Genomic DNA, 26,617 nt, shown 5'->3' with positions numbered 1-26,617 from the left:
GTTTGAATGCCACAGTGCCCTCCCTGAGCCTCAGATCTTAGGACCTGTGGACTCAAAAAGCAGTAGAGGATCCCATTCAGAGCTGGGCAGAGGTACATACAGGCTGGAAAAAAAAAAACAAAAACAAAGGAAGGATGACTTTGGAGCACATTTCAGTTCAGGGAGACAAAGCAAACCTGTGGCAATGATCAGGGCTTCCTCATTTACACTTGAGAACAAGACAGTCTGGAGGAACATGGCCAGGAATCCATCCTGGAAATGAAGGGTGTGGGATGCTCAAAGCCAGGCAGTATGAAGGAAGGGAAAAGGAAGAAGGGCTTGTTCCAAGCCACTGGGAGCCTAGCCGAGGGGGCAGGCATGCTGGCAGGCCCTACGAGAAAGAATTGTGTCACAGCCAGATGAGCACAAGCCGGAGAGACTCAAGTAATCAGGCACCATGAGGGTCAAAGAGAGAACTTGAGGGATAGAACAAGATGCAGGCATCTGACCTCTCTGTGAGCAGTATCCTCTATGCCCATCCAGTCCTGCAACAGAAGCACTGGTCGGATGCTAAACGTGATCCAGGGTGAGGTTCCCAGCACTCAGGTGTAACTGTCAGGTGTACCTGGAGCCTGAGGTAGCAGCAGTGACTGAGTTCCAAAAGGTGAGTCCTGAAAGTCATGCACACAGGCACGTGGTAGGCTGGTAAAATGGCCTCCCATAGATGTCCTCCTCCTAACCCCCGGAATCTATGACTATGCTACCTTACACTCAGGAGGGACTTTCCAGATGTGATTAACGTAATGGACATTGAAATGAGGAAACTATCCTGGATTAGCTGGTGAGCTCCCTGCAGTGACAAATGTCCTCCTAAGAACGAGGCAGGAAAGTCAGAGTCAGACAAGATGGGACAACAGAAGAAGTCAGAGTGGTGGGATGCCACAGGCCAACGAGTGTAGATAGCTTCTAGGTACTGGAAGAGGCAAGAGAATGGGTTTTCTTCCTAGATCCTCCAGAAAGAACACAGTCCTGCCAACATATTGATTTTTAGACTAAGAAAACAGGTTTCAGACTTCTGATCTCCAGAACTCTAAGATAATAAATTTGTGTTGTCTTAAGCCATGTAATATACACATAATTGTGTTATATAATATGTTTATTATTAATGAGAAAACTTTGAAATGTAGGTTCATAAAAATATATACCAGTAAAACAAATTTTAAAAACAGAAAAGGAAATATTTAATTCACAATAGCAATAAAAGTTATAAAACTCTCAAGAATGAACAAGGAGGGATCCCTGGGTGGCACAGCGGTTTGGCGCCTGCCTTTGGCCCAGGGCGCGATCCTGGAGACCCAGGATCGAATCCCACATCGGGCTCCCGGTGCATGGAGCCTGCTTCTCCCTCTGCCTGTGTCTCTGCCTCTCTCTCTCTCTGTGACTATCATAAATAAATAAAAAAAAAAAAAAAAAAAAAAAAGAATGAACAAGGAAACTATAGAATGCATGGGAAGAGAATGATGGAATTTTAGTGAAGGATATAAAATGAGATCTCAAATGTAGTAAATGGAAGTAATAAGAGTAAATGGAAGACTATTTCTTTTCCTTAAATAAAAAAGATTGAATATCATAAAAATCTCGATATTCCCGAAATTAATTTATAAATTTATTATAATACCACGTAAAATTCTAACTTGGTTTTTACATTTTAAAATTAGTTTAAGTGTAGGAGAACTTAACTATCTGAAAATAACCAAGGCAACTATTTTGAGAAGGGGACATTGCTTAACATATACAATAATTTCACATAACAAAAATATTCTGGAAATAGCACAGGAGAAGAAAAATATATAAACGAAGATAGGGGCCAGAATTCAAGCCCAGGGTACATGCAAATTTAACATATAAAAAAGTTATCTCAATTCAAAACCAAACCAAAACAAACAAACAAAAAAAAAACACTAAACAATGCTGGTTCAAGTTGCTATTCATGAAGCAGGACCTTTGGACCTTTTTTTACACACTATAAACAAAAATAAGAATTTTTTCATGTAAAAGTAAAATTACAAAATCTTAAAGAAGACTTAGGAGAATAAATGTATAATCCAGGGATTGGGAAGCTCTTCTTAATAAGGATTAGAAATTTGGAAGCTGTACAATAAAAGAGCGCCATGATTCCTTATTTATAAGTAATTTTAACACAAAGTAAAATGTATCACAAACAAAGTCAAAGATTAAATTATAATTTGGGGGAAAATATTTACCGAGCATTTGACAAACTTAAAATATTTAAATAAAAATCAATCTAATAGAAAATAATCCAAATTTAGCAGCCTTGTATTTCTGGTTTAATAGAATTATGTGATCTCATTTCCCATGCCTGCCCAGATCTTGAATTTCTGTGACCAGATACCAACACTAGAAAACTCTACTTTAGGATGCTTGAAACCATGTAATAGCCCCCAAAGGTGTAACTGATCAGATTATACTTAGAGCATTTTGTTCTATTCTAAGAGCCAAATTGGGGAGTGAGGTGCTCAAAAATATGCATACAGAGGGATACAAAAATATCCGGAAAACTATGTCATTAAAGAATGATAGAAAGAATTGAAGAGTAGAAATATATGAGGAACGTAGTACTGCCTTTAGGTATTTTATTCTCTTTTGTTTATGGGCTAAGACCCTTAAAATGTACTGGGTGTTCCATAATCGTGACATGGGAGGGACTGTTTTCCAAAACAGAGTATAGGATATTAAAGTCTGTGTCAAAGGTTAGACTTTGTTTCAGTCTAATATTGTTTTCTATTTTCTCATTGATACAGCTCCCAAGGATGCGAATTCCCTTTCACTGATTTCCACTGTGTTCTTAATAGTGCATTTAATGGAGTAATGGCAATTTATCAAAAATGTCTTTTTGAGCCTAAGCCAGGTTTTGTATGGATGACTGGGCTCTTCTATTACAGAGACTTGCTAAAAAATAAATATTGCCGGATACCCACTGTGATGCCTGAGGAAGTATTTGTGTATCACCCATCACACTGCATAGCACAGAGTAGGTAACAGAAACCCAATTCAAACTTGCTTAAGAAGAAAGAGAGAATTATTCTAATTATATCATTAGTTCATTAAAAACAAGTTAATAGTGACATCTGGGTGGCTCAGCGCTTGAGCGCCTGCCTTTGGCCCAGGTTGTGACCCCAGGATCCCGGGATCGAGTCCCAGGTCGGGCTCCCTGCAAGGAACTTGCTTCTCCCTCTACCTTTGCCTCTGCCTCTCTCTGTGTCTCTCATGAATAAATAAACAAAATATTTAAAATATATATATATATAAATGGTATAACCGTAACACTTAATTCTGCTATTCCTTCTTTATTAGTTACAATTTTTACAGCCAGAGAGAATCTTACTGACTTCTGGTTATCCTAAGGTAACTTTTTACCAAAAAGGAAGGACAAATGTCTGATCTTTTCCCATTATTTACCAGTTTTGTAGTTTTCCTCATAGACCTTGTGCATATTTTGCTATATTTGTACCTAAATATTTTATTTTGACGAGAATGCTAATGTAAATGATAGTATGTTTTAATTTCAAATTCCACTTTCACTGATGGTATATAGATAAGTGGTTGACTTTCTTTCTTTCTTTCTTTCTTTCTTTCTTTTTTTTTTTTTTGACGTTCTTTTTTTAAGATTGTATTTATTTACTTATGAGAGACCCAAAGAGAGAGGCAGAGACACAGGCAGAGGGAGAAGCAGGCTCCATGCAGGGAGCCCAATGTGGGACTCGATCCCAGGACCCTGGGGTCACACCCTGAGCCAAAGGCAGACAGACACCCAACGACTGAGCCACCCAGGCACCCCAGCGGTTGACTTTTGTATATTAACCTTATATTCTGAAACCTTGTTATGACTGCTCTTTAGATCCAGTAGGGTTTTTTATGTGATTCTTTCAGATTTTCTTATAGATGATTGTGTCCTCTGCCAACAAACATAGTTTTCTTTCTTCCTTCAGAGTCTGTATATCTTTTCTTTTTCCCTTTTTTACGTTACTGTATTAGCCAGGGCTTCCAGTACAATGCTGAAAAGCAGAGTGAAGAGGAAACATCTTTGCATTGTCCCTAACATCAGTAGGAGAGTTTCAGTTTCAAAATATGAAGTATGATACTAGGTGTAATGTTTTGTTGATGTTCATCACCAAACTGAGGAAGTCGTCCTTTATTCCAAATGTACTGAAAGTTTTTATCGTGGGTGGGTATCCTATTTCGTCCAGGGTCTTTTCTGTGTTTATTGGTATGATCATGTGTTTTTTCTTCTGTGGCTATAATAGATTACATAACTGATTTTCAAATGTCAAACTAATCTTGCATATCTAGAATAATCCTGCTTTTTTGTAGCATATCTTTGTTTTTACATATTGTTGCATTCTATTTGCTAAGTATTTGGTGAGGATGTTTGCATATATGTTCATGAGACATATGGATCTAAATATTTCACTTCTTTTAACATTTTTGTGTGGCTTTGGTATTAGGGTAATGAGAGCCTCGTAGACTGAGTTAAGAAGTAATCCTACTTCTGTCTTCTGGGAAGAGATCGTAGAGGATTGGTAAAAAAAATTTAAATATTTGGTAGAAGTCACCATCTAAGCCTGTAGTTTCCTGTTTTGGAAAATTATTAGCATTGATTCAATTTCTCTGATGGATATAGATCTATTCAGATTGTCTGTTTCTTGAATTTTAGCAGATTGTGTCTTTTGAGGAATTGGTCCATTACATACCTCTAGGCTATCTAATCTGTGGGCATAGAGTTGATAATATTATCATTTTTTTATTCTGTTAATATCCATGGGATCTAAAGTGGAGATTAAACTCGCAAAAGTGCAAGAACCTGTCCAAACTGGAATCCCCCTGGAGATTTTATGCCCCAGAGTGGACCACACTGAAACTCCAGAAAGTTGTTGATTATACTTCAGGTTTTTCCCATCCTTGTAGTGTTCCCACAAAGTTTGGTTTCTGTTCTAATAAATTATTACCTGTCTGCCTGTCTGTCTCTCCAACTTTGGAACCAGAAGTTTAGATCTCTGATAGAACTAAAAATCTTATTGATTTTTCAGTTTTTTCAACTTGTTGTTAGGATGGAGTAACAACTTCTAAGATCCTTGAATGATCAGAAATCAGCAGTCCTAATCTATTTTTTAATCCCAATTTATCTTTCAAAGACATTTATAAAATAAGGAAAAGCTGTTTTAATTTACTTACTTTTATACCTTATATACCATTTCTTTGCATAAATTCAAATTTCCACTTGTTGTCATTTCTCTTTTTTCTAAGAGATTCCTTTTTAGATTTCTGGTAGAGCTAGTCTGGTGTTATTTAATTGGTTTTACTTTTATGTCTTTAAATGTCTTTATTTCCTCTTCATTTTTGAAAGATATTTTCCTTGTGTTCAGAATTCTAGGCTAACAGTTTCTTTCTTTCAGTATTTTAAAGATATTGCTTCACTATCTTTTGGCTTACATTTAAAAACTCAACAAATAATCAAGACCCATCAAACAGTAGTATAAATTTGAACTGATCACGTCCTAAGAAGATAATAATTTATTTGTTTTCTCAGGCTGAAGAATACCTGGAGGCAGGGTGCTGATAATTAAAGCAGAAGCCACATATGCAAAGTGGACTATGCTATGACTAATAAAGGAGATATATTTAAGAAACCCAACCATGATGCATAGCACAGAATATCTTAACTCAAATAGATGTATTTTTTGCTCAGTCTCAGCCCTAAGACTAAGGCTACCGATAAATTGATCTAACAGTAACTTCATATAATATGGATGCACCAGCACCTGCTTAGTTTACAAATTATCAACGATTCCTTAAGGCTCCCAAACACTATATATATCTTACGTAACTTCTCTTGTTTTAAGATATGCCATAGGCAAAAGAAAGGAAAGAAGAAGAAGAAAGAAGAAAGAAAGAAAGAAAGAAAGAAAGAAAGAAAGAAAGAAAGAAAGAAAGAAAGAAAGAAAGAAGAAAGAAAGAAAGAAGAAAGAAAGAAGAAAGAAAAGAAAGAAGAAAGAAAGAAAGAAGAAAGAAAGAAAAGAAAGAAGAAAGAAAGAAAGAAGAAAGAAAGAAAGAAAGAAAGAAAGAAAGAAAGAAAGAAAGAAGAAAGAAAGAAAGAAAAAGAAAGAAGAAAGAGAGAGAAGAAAGAAGAAAGAAGAAAGAAAGAAAAGAAAGAAAGAAAGAAAGAAAGAAAGAAAGAGAAAGAAAAGAAAGAAGAAAGAAAGAAAGAAAGAAAGAAAGAAGAAAGAAGAAGAAAGAAAAAAGAAAGAAGAAAGAAAGAAAAAGAAGAGAGAGAGAAGAGAGAAGAGAAAGAGAAAGAAGAAAGAAAAAGAGAAAGAAGAAAGAAGAAAAAAAGAAAAGAAAAGAAAAGAAAGAAAAAGAAATTGCATAGATCCTCTGAAGACCATTTCCCTTCATGTAGCAAGCTCAATAAACCTAATTTTTGTTTATTTATTTATTTACATGCATTTACATATATATTAAAACTCTTAGTCCTCTGCTGTGGTAGACTGAAAAATGCCCCCTTGATAACGTTTTTCCCAGTCCCTGGAACCTGTGAACAGATTACCATATACGGCAAAAAGGAACTTTTCAGATGAGATTAAGGATCTTGAGATGGGAAGATTATTCTAGATTAGCCAGGTGGGCCCACTGCCATCACAAGGATCCTTGTAAGAACGAGGCAAAAGAGTCTCCCGCACACAGAAGACAACGCGATGCTGGCAGCAGAGGGACGGGGAGAGAGAGAAAGGGGCCTCGGGGCTCTCATGCTGTGGGCTTAGAATACGGAAGCAGCACCCGTGAACAGGGAAGGTAGGTGACCTCCAGGACTAACAAAGGCCAACAGCCAGATCCTCCCCGAAGGCCTCCAGAGGGAAGCAGCCTGATGAAACTGTTTTAGACTTCTGACCTCCAGAACTGCAAGATGATAAATTTTTGTGGTTTTAAGCCTCTAAATTTTTGGTCATTTGTTGCAACAGTAGTAAGAAGCTAACATATTAATAACATTAAGATGATTTCTTATCCATGTGTGTACGTGTAGAGGTGCAAGCACATGCTTTCAGAATCAACAAGTCAATGTTCCAATATTAGTAACAATATGATTACAAAAATCGGTTTAAGTGTTTTTTTGTTGTTTTTTTTTTGGTTGGTTTTGGGGGGGTTTTGTTTGTTTTTTGCAGTTTGACCTTGGGATATGAATCTCACAAGGAGTGTACAATTCATTAAAAATTTCTAAATAAAGGTTCTCTATTTAAGCCACTGATGTCATAGAGCGAAGTTTACTTGCCTTATTTAGCTACGATTTTTTTTAGAAGTGGTTTCCTTTGCCTTGTTTTGCTTTGAGGTTGTTTCCTAATTATGTAAGATATTTCCATGTTTTCAAAGCCAAATCTGAAATATAAGATTCTTTAAGGAAAGTCTACATATAATCCCTCAGCGTTCCACTCTGCAATATTCCTTTTCCAACTAGGATTCCCACTTATCTTACTGGCCTTGATAAAATGACAGTCCTTTTCTGCTTTCCCCTCTCACAGCATGGCCTTCTTCCTCATTTTTTAAAAACTATTATTTCTGTTTTTCAAGGGAATTGTACCAGGAGTGGTATCCCTTATTCTCCCTATTATCCTCTCTCATAAACCAAATCGTCAATTATTAGTATGTCCACTGATGACTTCTTTTCTCTCTCACCTTTTTATTAGCCATCCATTCAGCATTTTAACATCTATTGGTACAGTAAATGCAAATGTATGAAAACTGGTTACATGGTCTGACATGTCATTCAATTTAACAAGTAATTTCTAGGGGTGACAGATACACTGGCCTCAACAGAATTCACTCAATCCTAAGACTAAATAGGAATCAGATATTATCTGTTTCACAAAGAATGCTATTTCTAGTTTTTACTTTATAAGATTTATTCTTTACAGCTGTCCCAGTATCAACAAACGCTATCTTACAACACCTCTCCTCCTTCCCAGGCCCCAGATTTTTAAGGTTAAATGAGAAATTGGAGTGTGCTTTAAAATGATTGAATTCTTCTTTCATTCATTTCTTTTTGTTTTATGTGTTTTCTTGTTTTTTCCCCTCTTTCACACAGAAGGATTTCTTCACAATTAAACGAAATAATAATTTATTATATCTGTGAAAGTCTCAACGACTTTTTCTCCCACACATTGTCCTTCTTAGTCTTATATATTCTACAATAATGCCATGATTCAGTTTGCTCTCCAGGCTTAGAATCAACAATCAGCAGCGGCATCACATGCCATATACATGTGTACCATGAGCTAATACTTCACACATACTCTCTCTCTCATCTCTACCAAAATAGGTATTATTATTCCAGGTATTATTGATGATATGACTGACAGTTAGAGAAATTTAAAAATTAAATAGTTGGGAGAAGGCTGCAGGAATTTTAAACAGTAGATACCGCAATTCAAACAAATGTCTCATAAGGCAATAATTGTACCAAAGTCACTAGGCTTTTTTAGTTCAAATTTCTAATCATGAAACTTTGTCTACTTTTATTTTTAATAGGAATTCTTATTTTTTTAAAAGCCCTTTCAATTCACTCCATGTTTAGAAACAGTTCAGTTCAATGATTCGGAGTAAAGGCTCTGGAGCCAGACTGCAGGGGTTCAAATCTCAGCTTTGTTAGATATAGTCGAACTTGACTAAATTATTTATAATTCACTTAGACTCTCTTTGAATAGAATAAGATTTTAATAATGTTAAATGTTTTTATTCAAGCAATTGTCTGTCTTAAATTCCTCTTATTTTCTCCATGAATTAGGTCAAAGTTTTACTGCTATCCTTGCCTCTACTCTTGGCCTGAGACCCTTTGACAGAACAATCTTCTACAAAACACAAATACGATTTCGTTGTTTACTTGAATTTTTATTTGAATAGTTTCTGGACTTTGATTAACAGAGACTATGAGATTGTATCTGATCTTTAATTCTTTACCCACGGCCAGGATGGAGGGATGAGTAACAGTCACATTTTAGAGAAAAAAATTCAATAGCAACTCAACTTCTGCTCTTTCCATTTTCTGTAGAAGAAACAATTTAACAAAGCCCCCTCTCTCTCTTTTCCCAATGGGAAAATATTCTTATCATCTTGGGAACATTCGTCTATCTTTTTTTCCCTTATAAATAGTAAAGAAAAAAAATATAAAACCTCTTCATAGCATGTGGCTTTCAACTGCCACTTTTACTTATTCTTTAAACAGATATATTTTTCAACAATTTTTGGTATTTAAAGTGAACTGCTTCTTGTTTTAGGTAAGTAAATTTTCTGGTTATCTAACTTTTGAAAATATTTCTATTTTAATGAAAAATAAATTGCATCTTCTTACACAACTATTAAGGAAGGTTTATTTCTTCAAGAAAAAAAAAAGTCCTTTAAAAAAAATTAAAAGGGTGAGGGAAGAGCAGAGGGAGAAGGAAAAAGAGAGTATCGTAAACTGGCTCCAGGCCCAGCTCAGAGCCCAACACGGGGCTCGATCTCACAACACTTAGATCATGACCTGAGCTGAAATCAAGAGTTCGATGCTTATCTGACTGGGCCACCCAGGCGCCCTGAAAAAAAAAAAAAAAATCCCTTTAATCACTCTGCCAGGTTCTGTGGGCTCTTGTCCTTCCTGAACGGTTAATAAAACCCTCCACTACTCTTTCTTCTTCAACTCTGTACTTTAAGCAGTTGCCCACTTTACCCTAGAGCATCTTTGCTTGATTGCTATGTCGGTTCCTAAACTTGTTATCTAATTATCCTCATGCATTGCCTTGTGCTCATACACCTATACTTTAGTTTTTAAAGAGAAGTAAGCCTTTATTTCCTTGCCTCCTAAATAAAGTTGGCTGAGTTGGTTGTTTTTCTGGTGATCAGAGACCGACTCCTGCATCCTCACCTGACTCCTCGGGCTCTTGTTCTGTCCCAACCTTGCCTGGAGCAGCTGCAGTGGCCGTGGCCGTGGCCGCAGGAGTAGGTGGATCAGACACGGGGGCCTTGACCTTTTCAGCAAGTAGCACGTGTGATCAGTTCCCACACAGGCGAAACCCACTTGTAGCCCCTGCTCATAGAACAGGGTGCTGATGCAAAGTGGGATGACCAATCTGCAAATAGACGCTAGCACCGCGGCAAAGCTCTCCCAGGAAGGGAGAATGCGGCCAAGCCCTTCAGGGTCATAGGTGCTGCCCTGGTCAAACACCTGCTGGGTGATCAGCTCAAGGGAGAGGGGAAGGTATTCAGCAGGATGGCTTTACCAGCTTCCACTTCGTCTCCAACCTTCCTCAGTTGCACATCACCCAGTATTTCAGGGGCTCTCCTGGGGGTTGAGGAAGGGCGGTTTCAAAGCCTGGAAGAAGAGGACTTCTTTGGATCCATGTGCTGCTCCAAGCTGGTGCAGTGACTTCATGTGGGCTTTGCCACCAGCATGGACAGCTGCGCTCGCACCTTGTTGTCCAGCAGCATGTCCCTGATCTCAGTGAGGTCCTTCTGGGTGAACACAAAGCCCATATGCCTCGGATATGAAGCGACCATTTCTCCAGAGCTGGGATATTCTGCAGATGCCCTCAGATGGCCTCGTGAACCGTGACGTTCTTGCCCGCAGCACTACAGCTTCCCCTAGCAGGGACATGCCGATCTGCCGCATCTGCCTGGAGCATTGTTATCTACTCCCACAGGGAAGCCTTTTGGATGATCATTGAAAAGTTGGATGATTTGGGGGGTGCCTGAGTTAGTCAGTTGGTTAAGGGTCCGACTCTTGGTTTCGGCCCCGGTCATGGTCTCATGGGTCATAAGATAAAGCCTTAGGTCAGGCTTCCCACTCAGTGGGGAGTCTGCTTGAGGATTCTCTCCGTCTGCCCCTCTCCCTACTCACATGTCCTCTCTCTCTGTCTCTCTTAAATAAATACATCTTAAAAAATAAAAAAGTTGAATTATTTTAAGGAAGTAGTTGGGCTTCCAGGTCTCCGCGTCTTCTCTGGGCATCACAGCAGTGCGTGAGGGATTGCCACACAGGGCTTAATGATAACGTTACTCTTACGAAGAGGTCTAGTGAGAGGTTTACGTGTCTATATGTTATTATCTGAACAGATTTATAAACTCCTTGATAAGACTCCTTGAGAGACATGTACGGACACTCCTTCATATGCATGGTGCTCTGAACATAGTGGGCACTAAATTAATAATTCTTTAATGATTGATTAAATGAATTCATAACTACTTCAAGGAATATGTTGACCATACTGTATGTTCCCATTATTTACTGATCATTTGTACGTAAAAATATGTCTTTTGAAGTATCTCAAATGTTGCGTGTTCCCAGGTATTTAGCTGTCATGGAAGGATGGTTGCATGCCAGAAATACAAGGGCCTCTTCATTCATCTAGCACTGATATAAATGTCCAGTTTGTAGCAAATTACTGAATTTTTCGAAACATTTCTATCATTTACCTTTTGCCGTAAACTAACAGAAAAATCCCTTTGTGACATGTCGCTGAAACTATCTTTTCAGTTTATTTCTTGCGAATGCAAGATGCCTGCATTTCCCCTTATTCTTCCCCCTTTTTTTTCTACACCTGAAACACAAAGGATATATTCATTGTTTATAGAACTCCAACAGATATGTACCCTACACACACACACACAAAAAAAAAAAACCCACTTTGCATTATGACTAGAAACTCATTCCTTGTTTGAAATCTCACTTCTCATATCTGCAAAAAGTCCATAGTTGTTTCAATTCCTCACGGCAAGAGAGGCATGAAAGACTCTGCATCATAACAAGTTGCCATTACATAGAGTGTTTCGCGCAGTTTACGAAAATGGTTGGATCACACTTCTAGGATCACATTTCTAGACCACCTTCCAGAACCCCGAGAGCAATTCATGCGAGTGAGGAGCGAAGCTTAACCTTAGTTTTAAAATAATGCACCTTTGGGCGTGGAGGTCAAGTGAGAGGTCCTGGGTGGATATGCAAATGTGGGATTGGTGATAGACAAGTGGTTGGAATGAGGCGATAAAGGTGTGGATATGAGTTTGGAGAGGGCTTTGAGGGGGCTAAGCCAGGAGGAGGCGAGAGGGCTCCAAAGTTAAGAGGTAAGAGAGACGAGGAGGAATGGGCCAAGAGGCGAGAAGGAGACAATGACGAGAACGTGTGAAGAACAGCTGCCCGCCAGGTGAAGAAGGTTATTTTAAGAAGGAAGGACTTACTGTGTCATACGCTGTTGACCAGTTAAGCAAGAGGAGGACCGATATTTGTCCACTGGATTTAGCGGAACGTAAGTCACTAGTAAGGAGCGCAGTTTCAGTGGGGGCTTGGACGCTGTGGTGCTGGAGCTCGTTGAAGAGACAACGTGAGAATAGGGCTTAGAGACCACGAAGTTAGGTAACTCCCGAGGACCGTTGCTACAAAGGGAGAAACCTCAAGCGGTAGGTATCGGGCCCAGTGGCTTTAAGAAAAGGTTTTGCTTCTGAGAGGAGAAATGAGTACAAGACAATATATCTTATGCTGCTGAAATCATGTCTTCTTTGATTCCAGAAGGGATGGGATCATAATGCCCACATAGAAATGGGATTTAGGTATGAGCCAGGGTAGCTGCCCTATGAAAGCGGCCACACTCGCAGAGCACCCGGATGCGGATGCTGGCAGACGACGTCACCTTGGCATTGTCTTTGTTTTAGAGTGACTAAAAACGCCAGCTCCTCAGCTGACCGAGTGGGCGGGTTAGCAGGTGTCGGAAATTTGAGGTGGTGGCTTTGGTTTAGGACAGTGGGAAAACCAGTAGCCTAGGGACCCACTGAGTCAGGGATTCTGGTCTCTGTGTTCAGTAGATAGTTCAGGAATCCTCATACCGCCTTGCAGTTGCGTTTCATTCTTTCCCCTCATGAAACTGTGAATTCCTCCAGAGTAAGAATAATCCTCGTTAGGAGCCTGCCTGCCGCATTACTTCTCATCCTTTTTTGGTCCAGAAAAAATAAATAAATACATAGTATGCACTCATTTATATGCCCTGTGGAATCCTTCACCAATGTGTGTTTTTAGCCTCTTGAAAACCATAAAACAACCCTGGAGGACAGCATTATTATTATTGATCCCAGTCATACCCCACAGGTGCAGAGAAACGCTGGTTAACCAGGGAATACAAACCGAACAAGTGGTTTGGCTCAAGAGTTGACAGAGCTAGTTAGTGTCAGAGGTAAACTCTTGGAAGGCTTCTTTAATAGACGAAGAGCGTTCTCTCAACTCATTTAACTGCAGATGGAGACGTTTATGATACCAGGGCTCCGTCGTAACACTGACTTCTGTGACTCCAATATGAAATAATTCTACCTTGAATCCCAACAGCAAAATATAAAATGCCTTTGTTCTAACCACCGTCATCTATAATAAAGACTCTGCTAAATGCTTAACATTGAAATGTAGTGTTGGGAAGCAATAAAGCATTCCGCTGTTTTATGAAACGACCCCTGGAGGTTGGCTGCACTTACTAATTTCCCTCTCTCTCACATCGAAGGCAAAAAATACGTAATATAACACGTCTGCTAAAAATCCAACAAGAAGACTCCATTTTTACATTTTTATAAAGCAGCAAAAGTCACAATCTTAATGCTCAGACCCATTTAGCAGACCAAAATCAGAAAGGAAAAAAGAATGACGACATTCTTATAACCGGGAAAATTTCAAGACAAGCTGTGTCTGGATGAGAAGCAGATAGATGGTGGTTCCCTGCACAGAATCTGGAGAAGGACTTCCTAAGTTCGAATCCTAACTCTGCCACTAAACAGCGATCTAAATTCCCAGGATTAAATAATAATAATAATAATATGTATAACAGAGGACTAAGATGGATTTCATGAATCAACAATAAAAAAAAGCTCAAAACAGGGGCAAACACTTAATAAGCGCTATATAGATGTTAAATAATGCAAAGGATCGTGTAATGTTCAAGGATTTAAGGGTGATACTAATACTTCAAAATAAAGCTCTCATTTCTTCAAATCATCTGAATGCATGCACTTTGGGGGAAAAAAAGAAAACGTCCTCTTGAAAGCGTCTGCCAGTGATGGTCCTCGCCGTCAGCCACACGACTGTTGTGCCTGGAACCCCCCCACTCTCCTACCCAGAATTGCTTTACCTCTCTCGCGTTGAATCGTCTTTTGTGTTGAATTCCCTGTTTTGTGGATACCGTGTTTTCCTCACACTTGGTTTATCCTTCATAAAGACAGAACACAGTCTTCCCCAGGTTTCTAAGCCAGAGTACACAAGAAGCAAAATTTTAACAACATGCCATGCTTTCAAATATCCGTATGCTTTCTTTACTCGAGTGGAAATTCAGCGAGATGCAAAATTTGCTTGGAAATTATTTTCCACCAGAGTTTTGTTAGCATCGACCTATAGTCTTCCAGCTTCGATTTGCATTTCCCTGATGATAGGTGATGCTGGGCGTCTTTCCGTGGGTCTGTTGGCTGTTGGTTGAGCATCTTTTGAGCGTCCGTATGGTATCCTTGGAGAAATGTCTGTTCATGTCTTCTGCTTGTTCTTTGTTTTTTAAGTGGCGGAGGGGAGGAGCAGAGGGAAAGGAAGAGAGAAAACCTCAAGCGGGCTCCATGCTGGTGTGGAGCCCAGTGTAGGGCTCGATCTCACAACCCCAAGGTCATGACCCTAGCCAAAATCAGGAGTCACATGCTTAACTGACTGAGCCCATCCAGGTACCTCCTGCCCATTTTTTAACTGGGTTATTTGTGGTTTTGGTGTTGCACTGTATAAATTCCCTATATATTTTGGACAGTAACCCTTTATTGGATCTGCCACTTGCAAATATCTTCTCTCATTCAATAGGTTGTCTTTTTGTTTTGCTAATTATTCCCTTTGCTGTGCAGAATCTTTTTATTTTGATGGAGTCCCACTCATTTATTTTTGTTTTGTTTCCTTTGCCTCGGGGGATGTATCTAAGAAAGTGTTGCTACAGCTGACGTCAGAGAAATTACTGACGGGTTGTCTCCTAGGATTTTTATGATTTCAGGTCTCCATTCGGGTCTGTAATACATTTTGGGTTTCTTTTAAGGGTTAAGGGTTAAGGTATAAGAATGTGGTGCGGTTTCGTTCATTTGCATGTAACTGTCCAGTTTTCCCCAAACTATTTCTATGTATGTGTCTTTATTTAGAGTAGGGTCCCTTATAGACAGCCTATGGTTGAGTCTTTTTTTTTTTTTTACCTACTCTGACATCTCAGTCTTTTAATTCATTTACCTAGACTATTGAAGTTTTAATTGATTATTGCTATAGTTGGATTAGTAGTCACTATATTGGTTACTGTGGTTTTCTATTTTTCTATTTCTATTATTATTTCTATTTCTATTATTTTCTAAACCACTATGTTGGTTTTCTACTTGTCATCCTTCTTTGTGTCTATTTTCATCTTCCACTCTTTTTCTGCCTTTTGTAGTTTGAAAATTTTCTTATTTTTTCTGCATATCAATTATATTTCTTCTTTTAACTTTTTTTTTTTTATGGACTGCCCTAAAATTTGCAGTACACATTTACAACTAACCCAAGTTCACCTTCAAATAACACTAGACCACTTCACAGGTAGTGCTTGTTTTATAGCCAACTATTGCTAATCCCTCTCCCATGCCTTCTGTCATTGTAGTCATTCAATTAAACATACGTAATCAAACACATTGCTGTCATTGCTTTGGACATATTACTGTGTGTTAGACCAATTAAAAATAAAATAAATAAAAGTTTTTTTGTTTTTATTTTACCTTCACTTATTCCCTTTATGGTAATCTTCCTTTCTTTCTGTAGATCTGAGGAATACTTGTCATGCACATTCTTTCTGAGGAATTTGATTAATATTTGTCTCCCTCCACTACACAGTTCATCCTAAAAACCTAAGATCCATATACTTTACATACTGCCAACTCATTAATTAATTAATTTCGCTCTTTTTTTGTTGCCTAGTACTAAGCACAGGGCCTGCAGGAAGTTAAAATTCAGTACATACTTCCTAAGAATGAAACACAGGAAAACAAAATACTTTGTACAGAGGGTGATGGGAAAAGCAGTAACTTTTGGGTTAAAGCATCTGTGCTCCATCCCCGGTGCTAACCTTTATAGATTGTGACTTCAACAAGTTAATTAACCTCCCTGAGATCAGTTTCCTCATCAGTAATTTGGGTATAAAATTGCCTGCCACTACCTATTAGGATGCTGTGAGATATCTTCAGTGAGAATGCTCGGTTTGGTGCCCAATCCATAAGAAGACCTCAGCAAAACCCTGGCTAAATCTGTTAAGTCATTGGAAAACAACTTGTGAAATTCGTTGCTGGATTCACTTGGCCTGGAGAATGTTGATCAAATAATTAATTATCCCACACAAGTTGGTTCATATAAATCAGTTCATACACATTTGCAGCATTCACGGCTTAAGATTTAGCAAGTGACCAGGCTGTTAACCGGGAGTGTTTCGCCAAAAATACCATTTGCTATGAAGTGTACAGAACCAGTGACTTCTGCGGTGCAGTCTTGATTTTTCCTAGAGAAAGGTAAAACAAGGAAATTTGATTTTGGTTACAAAGCAAGAAATGCATATTACAGAAAGATGTTTATATTGACAAGGTCAGGCTTTATTTTAAGCTTATCACAGGAAATACCTGAAAGATAATAATTTGCTTGGAAAAATGTGAGGTACCCTGTTTACCAGAAAAATTCTGGTAGATAAATGGGATGAGACAGTAAAGATAGAAGAATTGCAATTTTTATCAGGTCACAAGATAACTTGAAAAACTGTGGTGGCTATCTCCAGAGAGAATCACTCTACAAATAATGGAGTCAAAGGCATACACGAAAAATAAGAATGAAAAATTTCCTATAAAACGTGACATTCCAGGAGGAAGCCCATACATTGATGCAAACACGTGAAGCTCTTCATGTATACAAAACGTTTGTGAAGAAGTCTAGGATTATTCTCTATTGGAAAAACTTCTACATTTAAAGGTGGTCCTACAAAAGCCTTAATGTATTTTGACCCAGAAAATTATTTCCAATAAAGAAATATTTTAAGCATGGTAATATAAGAGTCTGTTCATCAGACTTTTGTTAAAACAAGTAAAATGGTGAAAAAACTGGAATCCAACAGTATAAAATCAGATTATATATCCAAACAATTCAATTCCATAATCCTATACGACCATTAGGTTTATGCTGGAGAATAATACCAATGGCAAGAGAAAATGTCCGTGACATTGAACAGGAAAAAACAAAATCTTAACAATAATATCCACAGTCTGATCACATATAAATGCAATTACACACACACACACACACAAATATGATAGTGATTTTAATTTAAGCAATACGACATTTTGTAATGAGAAGATATTACTTTTGTAACTAGGAAAAAAAAAAGTAATGCTACATACATACTGATGGTTGTTCAGCAGCATTTGGAATAGAATTTAAGCCTAACCTATGCCACACAAAGAACCAGTTGCATGAGCTGAAATAACATTAAGAGAAATAATAAACCTGAGCAGCGGCCTCAGAGGCAGATAGTAAAGAGGCATCATCTACCTAACTTAACTGGGCTGGATCAATTTTATCACCAAATCCAAAAGAAATTCAATTTCAATAAATAAATAAATAAATAAATAAATAAATAAATAAATAATAAATAAATAATAAACAAAAAAATAAATGTAAAAAAATTTAATTTCAGATCAAGACTATATATATGGTTTGAACCTCAGAGATTTCAGCTTATCAATTGCAGAATAATTAGTGATTTTAATCCAAAACTTCGTGTCCACAGAGAAAGAAAAAGGGAATATGGAAGCAAACACAAGTGCATAGATCCCATCATCACCCTATGTAACCAGAATACTATGATTTTAAGAATAACATTACGAAAACAGAGCCAAGGTCCCTTATTTTACCTTATCATTTTTCTGTCAGTTGCCAAAGTGCCAAAGATTATGTTTCATTCAATTCAATTGTTATTTCACACTTAGAAACCTAAAATTAAAAAAAAAAAACACAAAACTGCAACATGCTTTACTGCGTTCTTGTCTTAGGAGCCTATGCTTCTAACGTAGCCAATGGATAAAAGAAGCTGTTTAGAAAAGATAAAATATTTTCCAGAAACCTTCTATTTTTTTTTTTAAATCTTTATTTATTTATGATAGTCACACAGAGAGAGAGAGAGGCAGAGACACAGGCAGAGGGAGAAGCAGGCTCCATGCACCGGGAGCCCGACGTGGGACTCGATCCCGGGTCTCCAGGATCGCGCCCTGGGCCAAAGGCAGGCGCCAAACCGCTGCGCCACCCAGGGATCCCTCCAGAAACCTTCTAAATATGATTTTCCCCTATCCATCAGCGCACTCATTTACTTATTGACAGACTGTACCCAACAGTGATGTTCTGGATGCTGTACGTACTGCAAAGGGCAGTAATCGTACTCAGTTTATAAGGTTTTTGTGACTATTCCACAAAATAATGTCTGACATGTCTTCCTACAGGACGGGACCCATAATAAGTTTTAGCTACTCGTGGTACTACTAAGAAAACTCAACTCCTAGACTTTATTCCTGTAAAGGATAAAAAATATAAGGCATATTTCCCCCCACGCTGCTTGCTCTACATGGTGCTATCAGTGAGCGGCTCGTGAAATAATCCTGGGTGTCTCGTATGACTCAGCACAGGACACAGCCTGATCGTGTAGTAATTCCATGAACAAAGTACCCCCCCCCCAGGTACTTGGTCTAAGTGATGTCAAGGTGTTAGGTTGTTAAATCACACGGGAAAAGGCCCCGGGACCAGCCACAGTTAACATCCTGTGGGCGTCCCTAAACATTCAATCATGAGATTTCACCTCTGCAATGTGTTGACAGCCCATAAGGTGCAGATCTGAAAAGGAAGATGGAAAAAAAAAAAAAAAAAAAGGAAGATGGAAAGAGCAGAGGGGTTTTTCCTAAGTCACGAAGCTCGATTGTTGGTGAACGAACCCCTCGGGACACTTGGCGCCTAGCAAGGCCCGCACTTTTGGGGACAGGACCGGGGCCTGCGGGGCTTCCAGGAGCTGCGCGCTGGGAAGCAAACCTTCTGGCCTCTCAGCGTAGTAAGACCGTGGCAGTTTGGGGCTAGACAATCCCCTTGTCACTACAGACCACTTGGCCCATCGTGCTGTGTTCTCCACATTGTATCCCAAACGTTTCAGGTGGCCTCATCTTACAGGACTCGTGTGATCGAGAAGCCTTCCTTGGTGTCCTCGGCCTAAGTACCCCTGACAGACAAAAGGTTTCTGGGACAGCCTTGCTTAAGCGCTTTTAACATCTTTGAAAGAGGATCCAGAAACAATTAAATATTTCAAAATGACCTTTGAATTACCTAGATCGTTGATTGGATGCCTATGAAGGAATTAAAATGATCGAGAAAAATATCTAAGCATACACAAAAGCATCATTAAATTATTAGCTGTAAGTTTTGGGATGTTTTAGATTTTTTGTAGAACGTAGTAGTGAGAGTTTACCAAATTCATTCATCAGTCCTGGTAGATTGTTGGCTTGGTGGAGTCTTTCAGGGGTTTTGTGCATAGCATCAGGTCATCTGCAAACCGTGGAAGTTCGGTTTCTTCCCTACAGGTGTGGGTCGCTTCTGTCCCTTTGGCTCGGCCGCGGCTGAGGCTGGATTCCCAGGGCAGGTGGAGGAGCAGTGGGGGAGGCCCGGCCCGCCTCCTTCCCGGTCCCAGGGCAAAGGCTCTCGGATTGTCACCATTGGCTATGACGTTGGCTGTGGATCTTTCATGGGTGGCCTTTATTGTGTTGAAATTATGTTGAATTAATGTCATCCATCAAGTTTTTTGGCATCTATCAAAATGATCAAATGGTTTTTATCCTTTCTCTTATTGATACGATGCATCATGTTGATTGATTTGTGAATATTAAACCTCCTTTGCATCCTGGGAATAAATTCCACTTGATCATGATGAACGAATGTTTTAATGTGTCGTTGGATTTGGTTTGCTAGTATCTTGTTGAGGATTTTTATATCTATGTTCAACATCGGATATCGCCCTGTAGCTCGCTCGCTCGCTCTCTGGTGGCCTCTTTATGCAGTTGTGGCCACAGAGGGTGAATTGAGAAGTTTTCCTTCCTCTTCTATTGTCACCTGGTCCTGGACTTTTGTATGTTGGGATTTTCTAACTACTGACTTGATTTCCTTGCTGCTGATTGATGTGTTCAAATTGCCTATTTCCTCCTGCTTTGGTTTTGGTTATTTAGGTTATTTGCTTCTAGGAGTTTATTCATTTCTTGTAGGCTGTCTAATTTGTTGGCATGTAGGTTCCCTTAAGATTTTAAGATTTTTATTTATCTATTCATGAGCGACACAGGGGTCTTCCCTGTGTTGGGTTGGGGGGGGGGTTCCTCCCCACTAGGGTCCCGGGGGATCCTCCCTGCTGGGGTCCGGGGATCCTTCCCACTAGGGTTCCAGGGGTCCTCCCACTAGGGTCCCGAGGGTCCTCCCTGCTGGGGTCTGGAGGTCCTCCCTGCTGGGGTCCCGGGGGTCCTCCCACTAGGGTCCCCGGGGGTCCTCCCTGCTGGGGTCCGGGGGTCCTCCCCACTGGGGTCCTCCCCGCCGGTCCCGGGACTCTGCAGCGGTGCCGGCCCCTGGGGGCTGCTCTCACACCGCCAGGCGCGGGGCCCTGGTTTGAGGGGCTCCGGCCGCCCGTGGGCTGGAGGGGGCAGGACCCCACAAGCCGTCCTGGGCAGAGGGGACACGCTGCCCCCGGCCAGGCAGCTTGGGCCAGAGGGCGAAGCCCCCAAGGGCGGGGTGTGCAGGGCCCCGCGGGGCGCCGGTGCTGCCTGTGGGCCCCGGATGCCGAGGGATGCTCCGAGGCGCCCCTGGGCGGGTCCTAGGAGGGGTCTGTGCCACCCCACGGGTGCACCTGCAGGGCTGGGCGGGGACGGAGCGAGCGACCTGGGGTGAACGTGGGCCCTGAGCCGGGGCCTGCGCGTCTCCGGGGAGTGGCACCTGCCCGCTGCCTTGTTCCTGGAGGAACCTTCCAGAGACTCTGTCCGTCTGACCAGCTGTGGATTGGTAGACAGCTCCCCTGCCGCGTGTCCCAGGCGCTGTGCGGTCCCCCGGGGTCCCCTGGGGTCTCCTGGCTGTGCCCGCGGTCCCAGTGGAGGACCGAGCCCCCAGGGCTCCCCCAGAACCACCCCCCAGGTCCGGAGCTGCAGGCCAGGTCCCAGGGCCCCTCCCCCCCAGGTGCTAAGCTGCAGGCCAGGTGGGGGGGGGGGCGAGCAGCAGGAGGGCCCCTCCCCCCAGCCACCCCCCCTCTGCATCCAGCAGGTGCCCCCCGACGCCCAGGCCTCCCTCGCCCTCCGCGGCCTCCCCTGTGCGCTCAGCGGCGACAGGTGTCCCCGGCTCCGGGACAGGTGAGCTCAGGGCTTCCTCTGCCTCACGGTGCGGATGGACAGGTGTGACGTCCAGGAAAGGTGCCCCCAGAACAGAGAGAACTTTTCCTAACTGGTCCAACATCCTTATCGCATTGAACAAAATCAGTGCTGTGCCCGGATATTGTCTCACTCTTAGCTTTCAGAGTGACCCCAGAGGACAAAACTCCCCCCGTGTGGTCAGTTCACCCAACTCAGGCCGGACCGATGAGCCTCACCCCCTTGGCTCTTGGCTCATGTTAGCATTTTAAGTGACTATCGAGCTAAAAACAGGTTTGGGGGGTCCGTTTTGCTCATCCCTTGTAACTTTTGTAGGTGATACTCTCTTGAAAATGACCTTGGACATTCGAGGAATGGCCCACATTTTGTTTTGTTGGGTTTTGTTTGTTTGTTTCTTTTTTTTTTTCAGGGACAGAATTATTTATTTATTTTATTTATTTATTTTTATTTATTTTTTTGTCGGAGTTCAATTTGCCCACATATAGCATAACACCCAGTGCTCATCCCACCAAGTGCCCCCCTCAGTGCCGGTCACCCAGTCACCCCCACCTCCTGCCCACCTCCCCTTCCACCACCCCTAGTTCGTTTCCCAGAGTTAGGGGTCTCTCATGGTCTGTCTCCCTTTCTGATATTTCCCACTCATTTTTTCTCCTTTCCCCTGTATTCCCTTTCACTACTTTTTATATTCCCCAAATGAATGAGACCCTATAATGTTTGTCCTTCTCCGATTGACTTACTTCACTCAGCATCATACCCTCCAGGTCCATCCACATTGAAGCAAATGGGGGATTTGTCGTTTCTAATGGCTGAGGAATATCCCACTGTATCCATAAACCACATCTTCTTTATCCATCATCCTTTGATGGACACCGAGGCTCCTTCCACAGTGTGGCTACTGTGGCCATTGCTGCTAGAAACATCGGGGTGCAGGTGTCCCGGCATTTCATTGCATCTGTATCTTTGGGGTAAATCCCCAGCAGTGCAGTTGCTGGGTCGTAGGGCAGCTCTATTTTTACCTCTTTGAGGAACCTCCACACAGTTTCCCAGAGTGGCTGCCCCAGGTCACATTCCCACCCACAGTGCAGGAGGGTCCCCCTTTCTCCGCATCCTCTCCAACATGTGTGGTTTCCTGCCTTGCTAATGTTCCCCATTCTCACTGGGGTGAGGTGGGATCTCCGGGTGGATCTGTATTTCCCTGATTGGCCCACATTTTGTCCTTGGCCGAGCGCTCCTTCCCACGTCCTTTGAGTTGTCCCTTTCACCCAAGAATTTACTGTCAGTTGGATTTGGTTCATGTTCTTTTCATTTTGTGTCCTTGGTGCCGTAACACTGCCAGGATCTGTAGGGTACTCGGTCCTCCATCCTGTCGTCAGCAGACACACACGTTTGGGTTTTGTCACTGCATGTTAGTGGTTTGTAGTGACGTTAACGTAGGTTAATGAATTCAGAAAATGACAGCAAGACCCGGTCGGTCTAAAGTTTCCAGTTGACCTTTCACCTAATGGTTTTACGATCCATTGATGACTCGCCTGGATCAATTTTTCATTAGGAGTAAAAACGGTGTTATCATTTCTTCCGCATTTTTTGGACAGGATTACGGTGTGTAGGGCTTGCCCGGACCCATTCAGCTATTTGATTACCCCCAATACAGTTCACACTGGATATCAAAATGAACGCGGGATTTTTTTCTTGTAATTATTGGTGTTTATTGTACTGAGATGGTGCTCTAGTAATCCCCAGTGGCGTCCAGGAAGTTTTATTTCTCCTTTCTCCTTATCATTATGGACTTGTGGGTTTTTTTTAATGTTTATTGTTTTCACAAAGTATAGCTCTTCTTTTTTGGTTTTCAAGTTGCACCATGTTGGCCAGAGCATTTCAAGTTTATCCATGTGTTCTTTGGACATATTACATTAGCCTTTATGACCTCTTTCTTTTTTATTTTACATTCTAGGTTCATCTGATATATTTTTAACCGATAATTATAAAAAACCATTTATTCAAAGCACATATTTATCTTTTTTTTCTTTTTAAGGTTCAGAATGATATTTAAAAGTCACAGTCTGCCTGTTAGGAGTGGATTGCTCATTCATTGTCATTAGCATTTTTCCCCCAATGGATAAAGATAGGAAATAGTTTCATAAAGAGAGTAATAATGTTCATACTGATATTTCAAATTTAACCTCAAGATTAGAGAGCTTTCACTTAACACTTTATCTCTGATGCTGAAAATCTTTGCTCCTGAAAACGACTTTTTAAATCTCTCTTACAATACACATGTAATTATGTCTTAATAACTATATCAATATTATCACTAATAGTAAGATGACTGCATACAGCTAAGTTTTCTTTATAGTTCATTTTTTCTTTAGAGTAAAAGCCTGTTAGTATTCATCGTAAAAGTGCTGTGTTCTAAATTTAGCAGGAGCAACACTTTGCTATGAGTACTTACGTCACGAAACTGATAAACATTTAGATTTGTCTTTTTAATTCTTAGAGATTTTTAAAGTTTTATTTGGTTTTGTTGTTTTATTATATAAAACCTCACATGACTTCGAAGATAAACTATAAATTAGATACACTTCTAATCTCAGTCTTATTCTTCTTACTTCCATTTTCCTCCTTTTTCTTCTCCGATGGGTAATCTTTTCATTCATTTTTTTGTTTTAGTTTTTCATTGTTTCTCTTTCCAAATTTAAGCAAATGAAGTGTCCTTATTTTGATTCCCATCCATGTCCTACACAAAGTATACCAAGCTATGCACACGGCTGCACACATAGACACGGAACATCACTCCATACCAGTGGGCAGACATCTGTTTAATTTTTTTTTGCAGATTCATAGTTCACTATGGTAATACCATAATTTATTCAAGCCATTCCCTACTAATAGAATATGGTTATTCCTACCCTTTCACTGTTATACATAATTTTAACGAATAATATTATATATAAGGATGGTGGGATGGATATCTAGAAGTGAAATTGCATGGCTCCGTCTTTGATATAACTTTGCTAAATTTTGCCAAAATCTTCTCTGTGGGAGTTGTAACACTTTGCAGTCTTGTTAGCAATATATGAGAGTGACTATTTTACTACATACTCACCAACATTGTATATTGTAAGACTTTTTCTTTTGTTTCATTTTGTTTTCCAATCTGTGTGTAAGAAATGGTATCTCAGTGGTGTTTTATCTACTACTATTTTTATGAGTCAACTAAAACATTCCTTCATGTATTTAATGGATAATTGTGTGCTATTTTCTCTAAATTATTCATAATTAGATTTCATATTAAGCTGCTGATTTTATTTTCTTTTCATTTAAGAAGTTGTTTGCATTTGAGATAGTAGTTCTTTGTGATATAAATTGCTATTTCTTGGTTTCCCATGTCTTTTGACATTTTTAATTCAAATTTTTATGTTTATTTAATCAAATATTTTATTTTTTATTATTTCTTATCAATTCTGAATCATAATTAAGGAAGTTTTTATTATAGACAGGCACAAAGTAATTCACCCATGCTTCCTTCTAGTACTTGTATAACTAATCCAATGATTTAAAAGATTAACTTGTCTCACTGATTTTCTATGTTAAGTCTTCATAAATTATCAAATTCACTGAGATCTATTTCTGAGATTTTCCTTAGCCTTAAAGGCCTTATTATATATATTATATTTAGTATATATTATATAGAGATAATTATATGTGGATATAGATTATATAGATATATATAAATAATCTATTATATAGATATATAATATATATATATCTTTGCTTCTTTTTAAAATAAGTTTCTTAATTATATATACTTGCCTAATTTTTCCAGCTTCATTGAGGTATAGTTGACAAATAAAACTGTATATATTTAAAGACTACAAGGTGATACTTTCATATACATATACACTGTGAAATATTTGCCACACTAAAATTAAATAACCCATCTATCACCTTACATAGCTGGTGTGTGTGTGTGTGTGTGTGTGTAATGAGAACACTTTAGATCTACTATCTTAGCAAATTTCAAGTATATGATACAGTGTTATTAACTATGGTCATCATCTTTTACATTAGATTCTTAGTCTATATTCATCCAATAATTGAAAGTTTGTAACATTTAGCCAACACCTCCCATTTTCCCCACCACCAGCCTCTGGCAACCACCATTCTACTCCCTGCATCAATGAATTCCATTTCTTTTAGATTCCACATGTAAGTGATATCATACAGTATTTGTCTTTTCCTGTCTGGTTTACTTCACTTAGCATAATGTCTTCCAGTTTCATCCATGTTGTTGCAAATGCCATATCTTCCTTCTTTTTATAGATAATACCCCATTGTGTGTAGAACACATTTTCTTTCTCCATTTATGCATCCATAGACACCACTTGTTTCTGAAACTTAGCTATTGTGAACAATGCTGCAATGAACACAGGGGTGCAGATTCCTCTTCAGAGTAGTAGATTTGGGTTTTTTCTCCCTTCAGATAGATATTCAAAAGTTGGATTGCTGGGTCATATGGTAATCCTATTCTTAATTTTGAAGGGTCCCTCTGCACTGTTTTCCATATCGGCTGTACCAATTTACATTCACCAACAGAGTACAAGGGTATATATTTCGCCATCTCCTTGCCAATATGTGAGAAGTGATATCTCATTGTGGTTTTGAGTTGCATTTCACTGATGATTGATGTTGAGCACCTTTTCATGTACCTGTTGTTATTTGTATGTCTTTTTGGGGAAAAAATGCCTATTCAGGTCCTTTGACTATTTTTTCTTTTTGAAAGAGAGAGAGAGAGAGAGAGAGATGGAGAAGGGACCAAAGAAAAGGGAGAGAATCAAGCAGGCTCCATGCCCAGTGTGGAGCCCAATGGAGGGCTCAGTCTCACAATCCTGAGATCATGACCTGAACTGAAGTCAAGAGTTGGATACAATCTACTGAGCTACCCAGGCCCCTTTTGACTATTTTTTAAATTGGGTTATTTGGGTTTTTTGCTATTGAGTTATATGAGTTCCTCATATATTCAGATATTAACCTTTTTTTTAGATATGTGATTTGCAAATATTTTCTCCCAATCTGTATGTTATTTTTTCACTTTGTTGATTGTTTCCTTTGCTGTGCA

At 39.8% G+C, this 26,617-nt stretch overlaps 1 long non-coding RNA gene across 1 annotated transcript in view; it reads right to left on the bottom strand.

The window, feature by feature from the left end:
* Window positions 1–10,692, bottom strand: part of LOC140636199 (uncharacterized) — a 110,698-nt gene extending 100,006 nt beyond the window's left edge. The window contains exon 1 of the long non-coding RNA XR_012033495.1: window positions 9,950–10,692. This is a non-coding gene — a long non-coding RNA (uncharacterized lncRNA). The remainder of the gene's footprint in view (window positions 1–9,949) is intronic.
* Between the last annotated feature and the right edge of the window lie 15,925 nt (window positions 10,693–26,617).

Source organism: Canis lupus, chromosome 7 (assembly GCF_048164855.1).
Source record: "Canis lupus baileyi chromosome 7, mCanLup2.hap1, whole genome shotgun sequence".
NCBI classification, from domain to species: domain Eukaryota; kingdom Metazoa; phylum Chordata; class Mammalia; order Carnivora; family Canidae; genus Canis; species Canis lupus.
Note: the sequence above shows the minus strand (reverse complement) of the source record. Positions and strands in the feature narration are given on the sequence as shown.